General features: G+C 39.3%; 1 protein-coding gene across 1 annotated transcript in view; it reads left to right on the top strand.

The window, feature by feature from the left end:
* The window catches only part of kcnq5a (potassium voltage-gated channel, KQT-like subfamily, member 5a), a 323,005-nt gene that overhangs the window by 25,401 nt on the left and 283,261 nt on the right, over positions 1-14,343 (top strand). The window lies entirely within an intron of this gene.

The raw sequence follows: 14,343 nt of genomic DNA, 5'->3' as shown, positions 1-14,343 counted from the left end.
TATGAAGCTTCTATTTCTTTAATTCTTAAAAAAGATAAAGACCTTACTGAATGCGCATCCTATCGGCCTATATCCTTGTTGAATCCAGATTTTAAGATTTTTAGTAAAATTTTGGCTATTAGATTAGAAAATATATTACCTCGAATTATTTCTGAAGATCAGACTGGATTTATTAAAAATCGCTATTCATCTTTTAACATTAGAAAATTAATTAATATTATTTATACCTCTTCATCTAAAATACCAGAATGTGTCATTTCTTTAGATGCCGAAAAAGCATTTGATAGAGTTGAATGGCCATATTTATTTAATACAATGCAACATTTTAATTTTAGTTCAAAATTTATATCATGGATTAAATTAATATACCATAAACCCTTAGCTTCGGTTTTTACCAATAATCAAAGATCCCCTTTTTTTCAGCTATTTTGTGGTACAAGGCAAGGTTGTCCTTTAATTCCTTTATTATTTGACATTGCTTTAGAACCCTTGGCTATAGCTATATATATATTCGTGAATCACCCAATATTTTTGGTATTACCCATGGGGAGACGACGTATAGGGTATCATTATATGCGAATGACTTGTTATTATATATATCTGACCCTGAAAGATCTATTCCTGCCATTTCTTCTTTGCTCGCTCAATTTAGTAACTTTTCTGGTTATAAATTGAATTTTAATAAGAGTGAACTATTTCCATTAAATATGCATGTTCCAATTTATAATCATGTACCATATAAAATTGTTACAGATTATTTTACTTATTTAGGTATTAAAATTACTAAAAAACATAAAGATTTATTTAAAATTAATTTTCTACCTTTAATCGATCAAATTAAGCAACTTGCTAATAGGTGGTCTCCATTATCTTTGTCTTTGGTAGGCAGAGTTAATGCCATTAAGATGATGATACTACCTAAATTTTTATATTTATTTCAAGCATTACCAATTTTTATTCCTAAATCTTTTTTTGATATGGTTGACTCTAAAGTATCTTCTTATTTGTGGCAGAACAAAAATCCTAGACTAGGCAAAAAATATTTACAGAAGCCTAAGAAGGAGGGCGGCTTGGCTCTACCAAACTTAAGATTTTACTATTGGGCAGTTCATATACGATATGTAATATTCTGGACACAAGAATCGACTACAGCTGCTTGCCCACAATGGGTAAATTTGGAATGTAAATTTGTGCAAGATTTTTCACTGATCTCAATCTTAGGATCTTCACTTCCTTTTTCGTTATTCAAATTGAATAAACAGATAACTAATCCCATAGTCAAGTATACATTACGAATTTGGTTTCAATTTCGTAAATTTTTTGGCTTGAATAAGTTTATGCTGTCATGTCCTATAATATCTAACTACTTCTTTCGGCCTTCATCTATAGATCAAGCTTTTCTTTTATGGAAAACAAAAGGTATAACATGTTTTCGTGATCTGTTTTTGGATGATAACATTATGTCCTTTGAACAGCTATCTAATAAATATAATTTACCTAAAACCCATTTTTTTAGATATTTGCAAGTCAGAAATTTTCTGTATAATGAATTAAAGTCTTTTTCGAAAGAATGTCCATTGGACATTACAGAAATAATTTTAGCCCTCAATCCTTGTCAAAAGGGTTTAGTAGCTATCATTTATAATATGATTATGAGTGTACAGCCAGATGTATCAGAAAAAATTAAGAAGGAATGGCAAGAAGAATTGCATTGTCCTATATCTACTGAGCAATGGGAAAAAATTTTATCATTGGTAAATTCGTCCTCTATTTGTGCTAAACATGCCCTAATACAATTTAAGGTTGTACATAGAGCTCACATGTCTAAAGATAAACTTGCTCGATTTTATTCTTATGCTAATTCAACCTGTGACAGATGTCATTCTGATGTTGCTTCATTGACTCATATGTTTTGGTCATGTCCTTGTTTACAAAATTATTGGAAAGATATTTTTAATATTATTTCAAGAGTTTTAAATATCAATTTCCAACCACATCCTTTTACTGCAATTTTTGGTTTACCAATGATAGATAATAATCGTCTATCCGCTTCATCTCAACGAATGATTGCATTTGTTACATTAATGGCTAGAAGATCTATTTTACTGAATTGGAAGGAAATTAACCCTCCAACTGTATTTCAGTGGTTTTCTCAAATTGTGAAAGCAGTGGTTTTCTCTTGTCTGAGTTTAGAAAAAATTAGAAGTGTGGTTTTTGATTCTTCAGTTAAATTTGAGGAAACTTGGAGACCATTTATTCAACATTTTCATATGAGTTAAATGGTCTGATCCTAAACCTTAATGTTATTATCCTTAATTATTTGGATGGAGGTTCGGAGTTATCAGCACTACTGTATGTATTTAACATTATGCAATTGCCCATGTTGGTTAGTTTTGTTTTAGCTTTTTTTAAAGTTTTCTTTTAGTTTTTTGGGTTTTTTTTTTCTCTTTTTCAATTCTTTTACATTAATACTATGAGTTTGGGAGGCCTTATATATTGATTATTACATATTTGATTGTCTATTTAAACTATTAATTATGTACTCTCAAACATTTTGTATTCATATTTCACTTATGTTTTTCTTAAAATTAATAAAAAGATTTAAAAAGAAAGAAAAGATTGATCTTGGAGCTGGTTTAACAATTGGCACAACATTGTGTGCCAAAGGACCTGTACTGTGCTGTACTGTTCTTTGTTCTAAGTTCAATGTTTGTACAATATAGTGACAGTGTGCCTGCATTTTCCACATTTACCCTGTATATGATTTATTAGTCACTATCTGTATATCTATAACATATTCCATACTCATGAACCTATCTCTTTGAATCAGCTCTTCTTGACAGTCCTTCATTACAGTCATTCTGTGGGACATTTTATGTCCATTCTCCATCATCATAGTCTCTCACTGCATTCATTATAGTTTAGGTAACTACTTAGCAGTTTTCGAAAGTTGAGGATAAGTTATCTCCAGATTTGTAACAAATTTGTTCATATGTAGGAAGAATGATTTGATGGATTCACATCAGAAGCTATTCATTCTACCATAAAGTTGAAAAGGTAAAATAAGGACAACACTCAAGGCTCAACAATTACCATGCAAAATATATTTCATGTTGTATAAATGCTAAAGTACTTCAGCTGGTGGAGATGCGAATCAGAATCAGGGTAATTATCACAAATGCACAGTGTGAAGTTTGTTGTTTTATGGCAGCAGTACAGTGCAAGACATGAAAGTAACTAATAGACAATAAAAATTAAATAAATAATGCAAAAGATGAATTGGTTCATGGACCATCCAGAAATCTGATGGTGGAGATGAATAAGCTGCTCCTAAAACACCAAGTCTGTATCCCCAGGCTCCTGTACCTCCTCCTTGATGGTAGCAATGAGAAGAAGACACATCCTGGATGGTGAGAGTCATCAATTATGGATTCTGCCTTTTTAAGATGTCCTCAATGTTGGGGAAGGTTGTGCCCTGTGATGGAGCTGGCTACATCTACAACCCTCTGCAGCCCCTTGCAATCCTGTGCACTGGAGCCTCAGGACCAGACGGTCCTGGATTTCAAATAACGATAGGAGAGCATACAGGGGCTACATTACCAGCAATAACCTTGCACTCAACGTCAGTAACACCAAAGAGCTAATTGTCAACTTCAGAAAGGTTAAGACAAGGGAACATGAACCAGTCCTCAAAGGGAACCAAAAGTGGAGAGAGTGAGCAGTTTCAAGTTCCTGGCTGTCAATATCTCTGAGGATCTAAAATGGTCCCAACCAATTGAGCTCCGACCAGCGACCAATCCGGACATCAGAAGTTTGAGAGGAGGGGATTTCACTCAGGTCCACTGCCCGAGTAGAAAAGGCAGCGATGGATCTCAGCAGTGTAATTAAGCTCTCAACAGCGACCAATCCGGACATCGGAAGTTTGAGAGGAGGGGATTTCACTCAGGTCCACTGCCCGAGTAGAAAAGGCAGCGATGGATCTCAGCAGTGTAATTAAGCTCTCAACAGCGACCATGCTGGATATTAGAGGTTCGCAGACAAAAGGATTTCACTCAGATCCATTGTCCAAGTGGAAAAAGGCAACGATGGATCGCAGCAGCTTAATTGAGCTCTGAACAGCAATCAATCCACATTTCAGATTGATTAGCAAGAGCAAATTGAAGGAAGGCGGGGCAATTACAGCAGCTATCGCTGTAGTGGACAGAGTTAGAGTGGTGTTCTTCGTGCTTTAGCTCTCCCCGAGGCTGTAGTCAGAGAAAGCAAAAAAGGAAACACTGTAGGTAGAGTTTTTCCCCTTCCCTTCTTTATATTTGCTCAGTAGAGATGTCTGGAAGGGTAGTTGAATGCTCCCCTTGAGGGATATGGGAAAGCAGGGAGATCCACAGTAACCCTGATGACTACAACCTCGAAATATGCCTCCAGCTGTAGCCTCTAGCAATCCACCTTAAGGAGTTGGAGCTGGAACTGGGCGAACTCCAGATCATTTGGGGGGGCTGAAGGGCTGATAGGTAGGACATATAGAGAGGTCGTTATACCCAAGGTGCGGGACATAGGAAAGTAGGTCAGAAGACAGTCAGAAAGGAGAAAGGTGTTAAACAGGGCAGTACCCCTGCGGCCATCACCCTCAGCAACAGCTATATCACTTCGGATACTGTTGGGGGGGGGGGGGGGAATGTCTTAACAAAGGAAAGTCACGGTGGTGGGGTCTCGGGCACTGAGTCTGGCTCTGTGACTCAGAAGGGAAGTGGGTGAAGAGGTGCACTGTGATGATAGTAGGGATTCTTTAGTTAGGGGAATGGACAGGAGGTTCTGTGGGTGAGAGCAAGATTCCCAGGCGGCATGTTGGTCTGGGTCAACGCGGATCGAGTCCTTGTCGTTCTTAAGTGGGAGGGTGAACAGCTAGAGATTGTGGTCTTATCCATTTACATGGGTGGTCCTATCCACAGGGAGTTTAGAGAGTTAAGTGCTCAGTTAAAGGGCAGGACCTCGAGGGCTGTGTTCTCAGGATTGCTACCCATGCCAGAAGTGAGGCCAGATCTAGGAAGATTATACAGTTTAACACGTGGCTAACAGGTTGGTGTAGGTGCGACTAATGTCCTGAGCTGCGTATATTTCAATGCAGGAAGTAGTGTAGGAAAGATGGATGAAGTCAAGAATATGGATCAACACCTGGAATTATGACGTTGTAGCCATTGGTGAGACTTGGTTGCAGGAGGGACAGGACTGACAGCTCAATGTTCCGGGGTTCCGTTGTTATAGACATGACAGAACGGGGGGCATTAAAGGAGGATGAGTAGCTTTCTGAGTCAGGGAAAATTTCACGGCAGTGCTCCATCAGGACAAGCGGGAGAACTTGACTAGTGGGGCATTATGGGTGGAACTGAGAAATAAGAAAGGTATGACCGCAGTAATGGGGCTACATCACAGACCAGCCAACTGTCCTAGGATTTAGAGTAACAAATTTGTAAAGAAATCGCAGATTGTTGCAAGAAACATAAGGTTGTTACAGTTGATAACTTTAACTTTCCACATATTGATTGGGAATCCCATACTGTAAAAGGACAAGAAGGGATAGAGTTTGTCAAATGTGTTCAAGGTAGTTTCCTTCATCAGTATGTAGGAGTCCCAACAAGAGAGCATGCAATACTGGAACTGTTATCAAGTGACAGAAGTTTGCGCAGGTGTACGCTTTTCCTCCAGTGACCACAATAGGTTTGTTTCAAAGCAAATATGCAAAAAGGTAGGTCTAGTCTTCAGGCTGAGAATCTAAATTGGAGAAAGGCCAATTTTGATGGTATCAGAAATGATCTGGCAAATGTGGATTGGGACTGACTGTTTTCTGGCAAAGGTGTTCTTGGAAAGTGGGAGGACTACAAAAACAAAATTTTGAGAGTACAAAGCTTGTCAGAATAAAAGGTAAAGATAAGTGTAGTGAACCTAGGTTTTCAAGAGATGGTGAGGCCCTGATTAAGAGAAAAAAGGAGGTGGATAGCAGGTATAGGCAATGAGGAACAATTGAGGTGCTTCTGGAGTACAAGAAATGCAAGAGACACTTAAGAAAGAAATCAGAAAGTCTAAAAGGCATGAAGTTGCTCTAGCAGATAAGGTGAAGAGGAATCCTACTAATGTGTTAAGAGCAAAAGAATTGCAAGGGACAAACTTGGTCCTCTGGAAGACCAGAATGATAATTCATGAGTGGAGCCAGAACAATTGGGGGAAGTCTTAAAAGAATCCTTTGCATCTATATTTACTCAGGAAATGGATACAGAATCTATAGAGTGAAGCAAAGCGGCCGGTGTCAACTTCACGGACCCTGCACAGATTTCAGAGGAGGAGGTTGTTTCTACCCTGAGGCAAATCAGGGTGGATAAATCCCCAGGCCTGACAAGGTGTTTCCTAAGACCCTATGGGAGGCAAGTGGAGGAGTTGCCAGAGCCCTTGAAGAGGTACTTAAAACATCCTTAGCATCAGGAGAGGTGTCAGAGGATTGGGGGATAGCCAATGTTGTTCTGCTGTTTAAAAAAGACTCTACACATAAACCAGAAAATTATAGGCTGGTGAGTCTGACATCAGTTGTGGGAAAGTTATTAGAAGGTATTCTAAGGGACTGGATATATAAGTATTTGGATAGATGCAGACTGATTAAGGATAGTGCTGTAAGCATGGCTTTGTGCGTGGTAGGTCATGTCTAACCCATCTTATAGGTTCAATAGGTACATTTAATGTCAGAGAAATGTATACAGTATACATCCTGAAATTCTTTTTCTCTTCACAAACATGCATGAAAACAGAGGAGTGCCCTAAAGAATGAATGACAGTTGAACATTAGAACCCCAAAGCCCCCCCTCCCCCCGGCTCCCACTCCCATGCACGAGCAGCAGCAAAGCAACGATCCCCCTCCCCACCAGCAAAAAAGCATCAGCTCCCTCCACTAAACGCTCTAGCATGCAGCAAAGCATCAATAAAGACACAGACTTGCAGTACCCCAAAGACTACGCGTTCACCCGGTAATTCAGGCTCTCTCTCTCTCCCCAATAAGGGAAATTTCCCATTTCTTAAAGAGTTTTTCTAGGAAGTTGCCAGGAAAGTGAATGGAAGGCAAGGCAGTGGATGTTGTCTACATGGATTTTAGTAAGGTATTTGACGAGGGTTATTTCTCTGACTGGAGATCTGTGACTAGTGGAGTGCCACAGGGATCAGTGCTGGGACTTTTGCTGTTTGTCATATATATCAATGATCTGGATGATAATGTGATTAACTGGATCAGCAAATTTGCAGATGACACCAAGGAAGACTATCATGGCTTGCAGATGGATCTGTATCAGCTGGAAAAATGGGCTGAAAAATGGCAGATGCAATTTAATGCAGACAAGTGTGAGGTTTTGCACTTCAGTAGGACCAACCAGGGTAAGTCTTACACAGTGAATGGTAGGGCACTGAGGAGTGTGATAGAACAAAGGGATCAGGAAATTCATAATTCAATGAAAGTGGTGTCACAGGTAGATAGGGTCGTAAAGACCCCATTTGACACAATGATCTTCATAAATCAATGTATTGATTACAGGAGACAGGATGTTATGTTGAAGTTGTACAAGATGTTGGTGAGGCCTAATTTGAAGTACTGTGTGCATTTTTGGTCACCAGGAAAGTTGTAAGCAAGGTTGAAAGAGTACAGAGGAAAGTTTGAATAGGTTAGGACAGTATTCTTTAAAATGTAGAGTATTGAGAGGAGATTTGATAGAGGTATACAAAATTATAAGTATAGATTGGGTAAATGCAAGCAGGTTTTTTTCCACTGAGGTTGGATGGGACTACAACCGGAGGTCATGGGTTAAGGGTGAAAAGTGAGAAGTTTAAGAAGGACATGAAGGGAAACTTCTTCACTCAGAGGGTGAGAGAGTATGGAATGAGCTGTCAGCACAAGTGGTGCATGCAAGCTGGATTTCAATGTTTAAGAGAAGTTCAGATAGGTACATGGATGGTAGGGGTATGGAAGGCTATGGTCCCATTGTAGGTCGATGGGAGTAGGCAGCTAAAATGGTTTCAGCATGGACTAGATGGGACCCTGTTTCTGTGCTGTACTTTTCTATGACTCTCTGACTCTGTATCAATGCAGATATAAATAAGGCAAGACAGGGGCTATATTTCACTAGGAATTTGAGGAGATTTGGTTTGTCATCTGTACACTCAAGAACTTCAATAGATGTATTGTGGAAGGCTTTCTGACCAGCTGCATCACCCTCGATGTGGTGGGGGGGGGGGGCAGGTTGCAGGGTACTGCACAGGTTCAAAAGAAGCTACAGAAAGTTGTAAAATTAGTCAGCTCCATCATGGATACTATCCTCCATTGTATCCAAGACATCATCAAGGAATGGTGCCTCAGAAAGCTGGCCCACATCACCTAGGACATGCCCTCTTCTCATTGTTACCATCAGGAAAGAGGTACAGAAGCCTGAAGGCACACACTCAGCAATTCAGGAACAGCTTCTTCCCTTCTGCCATCGATTTGTAAATGGACGTTGGACCCATGAACCTCACTTTTTTATTATTTGTTTTTGCAGTACTGTTTTTAATTTTAACTATTTTATATAGATATATCTACTTACTGTAATTCATTTATTATTCTTTTCTAAATTTATCATGTATGGCATTGTACTGCTGCCACTAAGTTAACAAATTTCATGACATGCCAGTGATATTAAACCTGATTCTGATTCTGAAACACCAAGCAATTCAGGCAGCTTCTGTGGGGAGAGAAACAGGGTTGATGAAATGGTACCGTAGTTTCATTGTACACAGGTATTACCTGAGCTAGCAAGCATCTCCAGCATTTTAAAACAAACATTTCAGAATTACTGAAGGAGAACTGAGGAATTAGAAAATAAAATGAGAGTAGGCTTGTGAGTAACTGGAAAATTAACTGTTAAAGATTCTACAGGTATTTATGAAGGAAATAATTGGTTAGGGTTAATGTGGATTCCTTACAGACTAAGATAAGAGAAATTATATTGGGAAAAGAGAAAATGGTAGAGGAATTAAACTAATAAATTGTATCTGTCCCCAGGGGAGAAGACAAAGAAATCTCTTGGAATTAATGGAGAACTAAACTCTAAAAAGTATAAGGATCTCAAAGAAATCAGCAATACTTAAAAAAAAACAGTATTATAAAACTCATTGGGACTGAATGTGCAAAATCCCTTCTACCTTGATGAGTTACGTCCAAGGATTTGTTGGACTAGAACATGGTTGTCATCTTCCAAAATTCCATAGATTCTAGAATGGTTCCCACCAATTGGAAGGTTTCAAACATTCTCCCACAATTTAAGAAAGGAGGGAGAAAGAAACACAAAATGTTGGAGGAAATCTTCAGGTCAGACAGCATTTATGGAGAGGAATAAATAGTCGATGTTTGTGGCTGAGACCCTTAATCATGACTAGAAAAGAAGGGGAAGAAACCAGACTAAGAGACTTGGGGATGAGGGGGAGTACAAGCTGGTAGTTAGTAGGTGGGACCAGATGATGGGGAAGGTTTGTGGTTAGGGGAGGGATGATGAGCTGAGAAGCTGAGAGGGGATACTTGGAACAGGTAAAAGGCTGAAGATGAAGGAATCTGATAGTAGAGAAGAGTGGACCAGGGGAAAAAGGGAGGTAGGAGATGTTGAGCAGATGAGGAGAAGGGAAGGGATAAAAGGGGAGTCAGAATAGGGAATGGTAAAAGATTGGGAGGGGGGTGAGAGGAGCTATCGGAATGTTGGCCAGAAAGAACTAGAGTCTTCAAATCAGTGAATTTGAATGAATCAAGGACAGTGGAAGCAGACAGACCAGTTGTCTCTGTTCTTGCAATGAGGGAGGAGATGGAGGCTGCAATTTTATGAAGAAACTGTGTTCTCCATTTTGTGAGTTAGTGGCTTGGCTTGATCAGTGTTTTAAAGTCCACACAGTGATGCCTCAGGTAATCTGCTGAACTAGGGATCATTTCCAAATAAGAAGTTATTTGTGACGTGTTCTTTAGTTCGATATAACATGTAAGTTTTTGACTGTTGGGGTCTGAATCTGTTCTGTGTGATTCAAGCTGGTTGCTGAAAGAGCCATAAATTACTGATTGTCACTTGCTAGGAAAGGGCAATTAATGGATGCTGGCCAAGAGCCAATAAAAAGGTGTTAAAGGTCAGTCACATGACCTACAGCCAATAACACTGCAATGTAACATTTGAATTGGTAACGGAAAGCATACAAAAGCAGATGCTTCAAGTGTGCTGGCAGCAGTAACTCTGTAAGAGACCAAATATTGTGGATGTGAGGTGCCCACAGACAGGTGGAGATTTAAAATGGGACTACGAGGAACATGTGGCCAGCAGTAGAAACTCCTTTTTTTACAAATTTTTTAATGCATTTTCTACAACACTACAAAAAAAAACCCCAAGAACGAAATAGGAAATTAATACAGTGCAAGATAAACATACAATGGTAATATAATACAGAATATAATAATTGAAAAAGCACCCAAATTGAAGTTTTATGGTTTCCATGGTTTTTCCTTTTCTAGCCCTATCTTACATAATCACCTTTTTTTTACCTACTACGTATGATTCAGCATTCCATGATTGGTATAGGAAGGGCATTAGACATTTTGAAGATCTTTTTATTGATAATCGCTTCGCATCTTTTCAACAGCTCTCTGCTAAGTTCAATCTGCCCAATGCTCATTTTTTTAGATATCTCCAAATTAGACACTTTATTAATCCTTTAATTCCTAACTTCCCTGAAATGCCTGAGAAAAATGTTATGGATTTATTTATTTCTATTAATCCACTAGGTAAAGGTTTAATATCATTTATTCGTGATAAATTAGCATCCTTACAGCATGCCCCTGTGGATAAAATTAGAATGGCTTGGGAGCATAATTTAAATATCTCCTTATCTGATGACACTTGGGATTCAATTCTCAAATCGGTTAATTCAACCTCTCTTTGCGCTCGCCATTGCCTTTTACAGTTTAAGATTGTTCATAGAGCCCATATGTCTAAATCTAAACTATCTCGATTCTACCCTAGCATTAGTCCGCTCTGTGATAAATGCAAAAGGGGCGAGGCCTCTCTCATTCATATGTACTGGTTTTGTCCTAGCTTGGAGAAATTTTGGAAAGACGTCTTCATAACGTTATCTTGTATTCTGAATCACCATCTAGAACCTAACCCTTTAATTGCTTTGTTCGGTTTTTTGGGTGAGACAGATTTACGTCTGAGTTCGACTAAGTGTCGAATATTATCTTTTGCTTCTCTCCTGGCTAGACGTTTAATCCTCCTTAGATGGAGGGATGTTGCCCCGCCCACACATGCTCAATGGCTTAATGATATTATGTCCTGTTTAGACCTTGAAAAAATTCATTATGCAGTTCTTAATTCGGATACAAAGTTCCATAAGGTCTGGGCACCTTTTATTGAGTATTTTCATAACCTTCCTCTTAACTAAGGTTTTTTTTTCGGTCCCTTGCTTTCAGCTCCTTTTTTGTTGGTAGTAGGCATTAATATCTTCTGTTGCTAAGTGTATTTACAGTTTTGGGGGTTTGAATGTCCTGATGTATACTCTCTAGATTGTGTTGTGGTTGGTCTGGAGTTCTTTTTTGTTGCGGGGTTTGGGGAGGATACTAATTTTACATATCTTCAATTTGGGTGCTTTCTCAATTATCTTCTTTTGCATTATATTATTATTGTATGTTTATTTTTGCACTGTATTAATGTTCTTCATTTCGATCTGGTTTTTTAAAAATCTGTAGCGATGTTGAAAATGTATAAAAAAACTAATTTAAAAAAAGCACCCAAATTGAAGTTGTGTAAAGTTAGTATCCACCCCCACCCCCGCAAGAAAAAAAAACTCCAGACCAACCAGAGCAAAATGTAGGAAATATAAATCAGAACATTCAAACCCCCAAAACTGTAAATACAATTAAAAACAGAAGATAATAATGCCTAATACCAAAAAAAAAGCTGAAAGCAAGGGACTGAAAAAGAATCTTAGTCAAAAGGAAAGTTATGAAAATACTCAATAAAAGGTCCCCAGACCTTATGAAACTTTATGTCCAAATTAAGAATTGAGTAATGAATTTTTTCAAGATCTAAACAGGACATAATATCGTTAAGCCATTGAGCGTGCGTGGGTGGGGCAACATCTCTCCATCTAAGAAGAATTAGACGTCTAGCCAGGAGAAAAGAAACTCCCTTTTTAACTGGCATTATAATTTCTGTTCTTTGACCATTTATGGAAAGTCAGGGAAACTTAGTTGGTGTGCACACAGGTTTTGGTTGTGTAAGTTCACATGTTCTTCCATTGAGAAAATAAAGGACTTGTAGGTAAATACAGATCTCTCTGTGCCTCAACATTTGACAAGGTCCCCCATGAGAGACTCATCCAGAAAGTCATGAGGCATGGGATCAGTGGAACCTTGGCTGCTTGGATAAAAAATTGACTTACAGGAAGAAAGCAGAGGGTAGTGGTGGAAGGAAAGTATTCTGCCTGGAGGTCGGTGACTAGTGGAGTGCTGCAAGGATCTGTCCTGGGACCCCTGCTCTTTGTGATTTTTATAAATGATCTGGATGAAGAGGCAGAAGGATTGGTGAGTAAGTTTGTGGATGACATGATGATTGGAGGAGTTGTGGATGGAACTGTAGGTTGTCGAAGGTTACGAGAGGATACAGACAGGATGCAGAGTTGGGCAGAAAAGTGGCAGACGGAGTTCAATCTGGATAAGTGTGAGGTGATGCATTTTGGAAGGACAAACCGGAAGGCTGAGTACAGGGTTAATGGTCAGTTACTTAAGAGTGTGGGTGAACAGAGGGACCTTGGGGTTCAAATCCATCCATCCCTAAAGGTCGCTGCACAGGTTCATAGGGTGGTTAAGAAGGCCTATGGGATGCTAGGCTTCATTAACAGGGGGATTGATTTCAAGAGTACAGAGTTCATGTTGCAACTCTACAAATCTCTGGTGAGACCACACTTAGAGTATTGTGTTCAGTTCTGGTCACCTCATTATAGGAAGGATGTGGAAGCTATGGAGAGGGTGCAGAGGAGATTTACCAGGATGTTGTCTGGTTTGGAGAACAAGTCATATGAAGCAAGGTTAGCAGAGCTGGGACTTTTCTCTTTGGAGCATAGAAGGATGAGAGGGGACTTGATAGAGGTCTACAAGATTATGAGAGGCATAGATAGGGTGGATAGCCAGTTCCTGTTTCCCAGGACACGAATAGCAAACACCAGAGGGCATATGTACAAAGTTAAGGGAGGGAAATTTAGGGGAGATATCAGGGAAAAGTTTTTTACACAGAGGGTTGTGGGTGCCTAGAATGATTTGCCAGGGATGGTGGTGGAGGCTAAAACATTAGCGGTATTTAAAAGCCTCTTGGAAGGCACATGGATGAAAGAAAAATAGAGGGTTACGGGATAGTGTGGGTTTAGTACTTTTTTAAAGGATTATATGGGTCGGCACAACATCGAGGGCTGAAGGGCCTGTACTGAGCTGTAGTATTCTAGTGTCTAGTGTCTTCTAATGTCAAAACGGGAATGGGAAGTCAAATTGAAATACATGATCACTGGGAAATCCCACCTTTTGGGAGAGGGAAGATAGAGAGCAATGAAAACAATGAGGGGGACGTGGGACCAGAGAACTTAGGAAATAGTAATACAGTCAGCACAGACGTGAGGGGCCAAATGTTCTACATAGATTTATGAAAGGGAAAAAATGTTTGTCAAATCCTTTACACAAGAAATTCTACAGCTACTGTGCACTTTCCAGATTCTACAAATGATGCAAATCTTGAGTAACACACACCAAATACTGGAGGATCTCAGCAGGTCAGACAGCATCTCTGGAGAGGAATAAAGAGTTGGTGTTTTCATCCGAGACCCTTCATCGAGTGTTAGTGCTGCCAGACCTCCCGAGTTCCTTATGTGTGTTGGAAAATCTATCCGAGTTTTCTGCCTCTTTTAATGTGAATTTGTGGAGAAAAATAGTTGATGTAGTGTATTTGGGCTTTCGGAAGGGCATTGATAAGGTGCCACATTAAAGAATATTAAATCAAATTGTGGACATATTGTTGGGTTATTGTATAGTGTGGACTGAAAATTGATGGAATAAAAGAGGAATAACTGATTTAGTTTTGGCTGTGACCACTGAGACATCACAGAAATCAGTGCTGGGACCATTGGGAGAAAGGAAAGGAGTATGCTTTGCTGATCTTTTGTTGCTTGTGTCCTGTGTCATTCTGCCAAGCATTGTGGGCATGTTATGCTGGCACTGGAATGTGTGGTAACACCTGCGGGCTGCTCACAGCACCTCCCTATGTTGTG

Source organism: Hemitrygon akajei, chromosome 9 (assembly GCF_048418815.1).
Source record: "Hemitrygon akajei chromosome 9, sHemAka1.3, whole genome shotgun sequence".
Classification (NCBI taxonomy): Eukaryota; Metazoa; Chordata; class Chondrichthyes; order Myliobatiformes; family Dasyatidae; genus Hemitrygon; species Hemitrygon akajei.
Note: the sequence above shows the minus strand (reverse complement) of the source record. Positions and strands in the feature narration are given on the sequence as shown.